This window comes from Triticum urartu, unplaced genomic scaffold (genome assembly GCF_056163025.1).
Source record: "Triticum urartu cultivar PI428250 unplaced genomic scaffold, HENAU_Tu73 scaffold2, whole genome shotgun sequence".
Lineage (NCBI taxonomy): Eukaryota > Viridiplantae > Streptophyta > Magnoliopsida > Poales > Poaceae > Triticum > Triticum urartu.
Window position 1 is genome coordinate 13,929,692 of NW_028260368.1, and position 6,366 is coordinate 13,936,057.

Genomic DNA, 6,366 nt, shown 5'->3' on the forward strand with positions numbered 1-6,366 from the left:
CACACTAAGCATAGCAATTATATTAAATGATTTATCAATTTTCATTAAATCTTATAGAAAGAGGTATAATTTCTTCTTTTGCAGGGATTTCAGGAAAAAAGTCTCTTGTCATTTTTTATTCTATCAATGGACAGAATCCGAAGACAAGATTACTTATTCTTCGTCTACGAATATCCAAATTTTTACACCTAATACTCCATAGATAGTCCGAATTGGATAGCAGCAATAATCAATTTTAGCGCGAATTGTTTGGAGGGGAAGTCTACCCTTTTTAATAGATTCGGCGCGTGCAATTTCTTTTCCTCCGAGACGACCCGCAATTTTTACTTTTACTCCCCTTATATCTGCTTTTTTAGTTAATTCAATGGCTTTTTTCATTGCCTTTCGGAATGAAACTCTATTTTTTAATTGGAAAGCTATATATTCTGCAAGAATGTTAGGCTGTCTATAAGGTTCTTTAACTTTTTCGATAGAAATATTAAATCTCTGGTTTACAGAGTTAATTTCCTTTTGTAGATCTTTCTCTAATTCTTCGATTGCTCCTTTTTTCTTTAATAAATTTGGGAATCCAATATGGATTATGACGTGGATCGTATCGATTTCTTTTTGGATTTCTATATGTGTAATTACTTCGGAACTTGAACCTGAGTCCATTTTTCTATTATGTGTAATTACTTCGGAACTTGAGTCTGATTCTATTTTTCTATTCGAGCCCTTTTTCCTATTCTTTTGTATATAGTTCTTGATACAATCCCTTATTTTTTTATCTTCCTGTAGACCTTCAGAATAATTTTTTGGTTGTGCGAACCAAAAGGAATGGTGTTTTTGGGTTGTACCAAGTCTGAAACCGAGTGGATTTATTTTTTGTCCCATATTTTTCTATTCTATATTTTTTTTACTGGGAATCGAAATCTTAGATGGATCTAAAGGTTATTTAGATTTCTTTACTATATTTAGTACAATTGTTATATGACACATGCTTTTTTTTATGGGGAAACTACGTCCTCGAGCTCGAGGTCTGAATTTCTTCATAATAGTACTCCTACTGACTTCGGCTTTAGTAATAAATAAATTCGCTTTGTCGAAATCCCTATAATGAGTAGCATTTGCGGCTGCCGAATAAACCAACTTTAAGATGGGATAAGATGCTCGATAGGGCATGAGGTTCAGTATCATAACAGTTTCCTCGTAGTAACGCCAGCGAATCTCGTCAAGAACTCTTTGTGCTTTGAAAACAGACATAGGGATACGTTTTTGTGCTTTGAAAACTCTCTCGAACTTAAGTAGACGATCGGTTGGAACTTTCCTTGCGAGTTTCCTTAGCCCACTTTTCTTCTTCTTTATCCTAGGGATATACTTTACTAGTTTGAAACTTGTCATAAATAAGGTTATTCCCCGCCTACCTTTACTTTATTTTGAATCTTTTTTTCTTCTTAATCTTTCTATTCAGAATTCAGTTAACGACGAGATTTAGTATCCTTTCTTGCATTTTCATAACTCGTGAAATGCCGAGTAGGCACGAATTCCCCCAATTTGCGACCTACCATAGGATTTGTTATGTAAATAGGTATATGTTCCTTTCCATTATGAATCGCGATTGTATGGCCAACCATTGTGGGTAGAATGCTAGATGCCCGGGACCACGTTACTATTGTTTCTTTCTCCTCCTTCATATTGACCTTTTCTATCTTTGCCAATAAATGATGAGCTACAAAAGGATTCGTTTTTTTTCGTGTCACAGCTGATTACTCCTTTTTTCCTTTTTAAAGAGTGGCATTCTATGTCCAATATCTCGATCGAAGTACGGAGGTCAGAATAAATAGAATAATGATCAATGGAAAAAAGAAAAAAATCCTTTAGCTGGATAAGGGGCGGATGTAGCCAAGTGGATCAAGGCAGTGGATTGTGAATCCACCATGCGCGGGTTCAATTCCCGTCGTTCGCCCATCGCATTATTGCAAATTCCAAAAATGCAATTTTCCATATTCCTAGTTACGTATTTACTTACGGCGACGAAGAATAAAACTATCGCTATATTTTTTCCTTTTCCTAGTTCTTCTTCCAAGCGCAGGATAACCCCAAGGGGTTGTGGGTTTTTTTCTACCAATGGGAGCTTTCCCTTCACCGCCCCCATGGGGGTGGTCCACAGGGTTCAGGGTTCATAACTACCCCTCTTACTACGGGGCGTTTACCTAGCCAACACTTAGATCCGGCTCTACCCAAACTTTTTTGGTTCACCCCAACATTACCCACTTGTCCGACTGTTGCTAAGCAGTTTTGGGATACTAAACGGACCTCCCCAGATGGTAATCTTAAAGTGGCCGATTTACCCTCTTTTGCAATGAGTTTCGCTACAGCACCTGCTGCTCTAGCTAATTGCCCACCCCTTCCACGTGTGATTTCTATGTTATGCATGGCCGTGCCTAAGGGCATATCGGTTGAAGTAGATTCTTCTTTTCTCTCAAAAAACCCCTTCCCAAACTGTACAAGCTTCTTCCAAAGCATACGGCTTTCTAGATGTATATGACGATCTCTAGACAGATGGATCTTATATGAATCATATGATGAAGTACCACATGAGTGGATATATAGGAAAGGAATCCAAATCTGCCGAATCGCTCATGTTATGATCTTCTACATCCTAGGTCTCTGCGTTCCGTCATCTGGCTTATGTTCTTCATGTAGCATTCAGATCGAATGACTCTATGAAATTACGTCGATACTTCCACATATTATGGGTAACGTAGGAGACATCCCTATTTTCCCCCGGGGGTCTTAATTACCACTGCTTAGCTTTCAATTTGCCTCTGACCATCAAATTAAATGTGAATAACCCGTCCTCCTCTCTTTGAAACAAGGGGCGCTTCCGGTTCTGTGCGTGCTTCAAACAATTTTGTCTTCTCCATATTACCATATCTCTAGAGCCAATAATTTTCTATGAGGAACTACTGAACTCAATCACTTGCTGCCGTTACTCAACAGTTTTCTGTTGAGGTCTATCCCGTAGAGGTAGTCAAATTGGATCAGTGATCGATTTCTAGGTTTCGTCGTAAACCTAATTGGTTACTTCCAATTACGTAAATCAATAGTTCAAACCGCACTCAAAGGTAGGGCATTTCCCATTGATATAGGAACTTTTGTACCAGAAACAATAGTATCTCCAATTATAGCCCCTCTGGGATGTAAAATATATCTCTTCTCACCATCCCCATAGTGTATGAGACAAATGTATGCATTTCGATTAGGGTCGTATTCTATGGTTACGATTCTACCAGATATGTCTTTTTGATTCCGTCGAAAATCTATTTTACGGTATAGGCGCTTATGACCTCCCCCTCTATGCCTTGCGGTAATGATTCCTCTGGAATTACGACCTTTACCACAACGGTGCCGTCCATGGATCAAATTATTTCGTGGATTGGATTTCACTTGCCTGTCTACGGTTCCCTTGCGTGTGCTCGGGATAGGTGTTTTGTATAAATGTTTCGCCGTATTATTAAGTATTCTCCTTTAGTTTTTTTCTCTATCTAGAAGTGGAATAGAATAACCCGGTTGAAGGGTAATGATCATACGTCTGTAATGCATTGTATGGCCCAGAATAGGTCCTATTCTTCTACCTTTTCCAGGTAGTCGATGGCTATTCACAGCTACCACCTTAACACCAAAGAAGAGTTCGACCCAATGCTTTATTTCTGTCTTAGTGAATCCCGATTCGACATTAAAAGTATATTGATTCTTTCCCAATAAACGAAGACTTTTTTCTGTAAATACTGCGTATTTGATTCCATCCATAAATCGACTTTCCCTCCTATGCTCTGAGTTCCAGTATCGATAAGAATTCGAGTTCTTATTGTTCTTATGTTATGGTATGAATATACCATACCAATTCGTTATGTATGGATGATGGATGAGATTCCATGGATAGAGAGCCAGTTCCAATAGACTTATGGAATGTTCCCGTTCGTGTGCATCCAGCAGGAATTGAACCCGCAAATTTACCAATTATGAGTTGGGCGCTTTAACCATTCAGCCATGGATGCTTAACAGGGATCATCGTACATCGTAAATAACCAATTTTCATATAGAAAGACATATCATAGAAAAATGAAATCGAAAATATTCCGAGATGGCAAATATTCGGAGATGACTATGAAAACACCTCTCTGGATCCTCGAATTGAAAGAGAGATTGAGAGGGATCAAGAATCCTAATTCTCGCTATTTGGAATGGATCCAATTCTATTGAGTCTGACTCATAGTGATCATTTCTCTTTAGCAAAGAATGACCTTGGTTATCAAAGGATTGAACAACCGGGATCCATGGTTATCAAAGGATTGAACAACCGGGATCCATTTACTTATGATACCTAGTTGGCATTGATAACAAGGATCTAATGAATTATTGAGTTTAATAGATCCTCTTTAGCAGAAAGACGTATATTCCTTGCTCATTATCAGACAATCACTTATTCCCAAACCTCGTGTGGGACTAATCGTTTTCAATTTACCATCTCATGGAAACCCTTTTCGTTCCGCTTAGCCCTATCGGGTATTTTAGTGATAGGTTCTGTAGGAACTGGACGATCCTATTTGGTCAAATACCTAACGAAAAATTACGATTTTCCCTTTCATTAAGGTACGAGGGCTTCTTATTCCACAAGACGAAAGCACCTTTTCATCTTTCATATACTAGGGGTTTTTACTTGGAAAAGACAATGTTCCATACTAAAGGATTCGGGTCCATAACCACGAGTTCCAGTGCACTAGATCTTGTCAGCACTTAGCAACGAAGCCCTATCCATTAGTATTCCACATAAGAAATCCATTCTAGAAAAAAATACAATTAGATTAGCTCTTCATAGACAAACTTGGGTTTGCGAGCCAAGGTAAGATCGGCTCGGGATCATGGGACCCTTTTCTATCAGATAGGAGGGGCTCTTGTACAAAATAGACTTACTAAGTAATAACCCCATAGAATCTATCTATATAAAGATAAAGAGGCAATCGTGTCAGGAAGCGGGTTTTCTTTGGCCAAAAGGTACTTCGAACTTGGAACGAGCATGAAGAGATTAACGAGACTTCTTTCTCTTTTGAGTTTTTCTGGCGGACCTGCCGCGCAAGATCTTTGGTCTCCCTGGAACCGATGAAAAAAAGTGGATCGCTTCTTATGTACTCGCTCAGAATGATTCTTCTCTATCTATAGTTTCATGGCCTATTAGAAGTAGAAGGTGCTCTGGTGCAATCCTTACCGACAGAAAAAGATTGCAGTCAGGTTGATAATAGTCGAGTGACATTACTTCGTCGGTCCGAACTAAGGAATCTGTTAGAAATGTTTTGAAATGGATATTGTTCTCTCTTTGATCAGGGATTGCTATATGAAAAGAAGTGGAGTTGAAAAAGGGAACGGAATGCTCAAACCGGAACTGCTAGAGGAACGAATTTCAATAGCATAACTTGGGCTCCTAGAATATGGCGCCCTTGGGACAATCTATTTGATTGCAGGGTTTGTCCGAAGCAAAGATATCCGCGGAGGCCGGTTCGTTCGTCCTATTCTGATATTCAGGACCAAGAGGTACTGGATTCTCTTTCGGATAGGCCCTGAAAGGAGAAGAAAGGCTGAAATGCCAACGGACCTCTGTCTATTCTCTAATTCACCCGATCCGATAGTACCCGTTTTTGGAACGTCCAGTGCCAAAGTCACTGAATGGGTAAGTCACCAATCCAATCCCTTTGACAAATCGGATGTCATATTAGATATCATATTCTATTATATATAGAAATATCATAGATAGAATAGACATATAGAATTTTTGGTCGGCAAATTCGAAGGAATCATTGAGTGAAAAAGGAGCAAAGAATGACAAAAGACGAGACTCTACTAGTCTTCACTCTTGTGGTTTCCTCTTCCTCGGTTTCTGTTTTCTTATTCGGGATCTTGCTTTTCATGGTTCTCATCTCTGCAACTCGCGATTTTCGCGAGAGAACCAAATCCAAGTTGGTGAAGATCATGATTTGGGCTGGCACGGGGATCGTTTGATCGATTTCCTTGATTTGATCGCTACTTAATGGGCGTGCGCTCAAAGGGATACAAACAGGGATTCGCCAAACAAAAAGGGGAATTCGTAGTCACTTTTTCCTGTCGCGTAAAAAAAAAGTCTTTACGCGAGAGCAATAGAGGTTGGGATACTCTATCTCTTCTGAGCAACCTCTTTTGGATTCTTAAGACCACCCTTGCAGTAGGATACCATCTGCTTTGGGTTCTTTATTATCTCCTTCGAGGGATTTTTAGGATCGTTCAGGCTAATATATTTAGTCTATTTTGGCTTTTACTGTCTACTTTTCTCAGGGAGATGGTTAAGGACCTCAG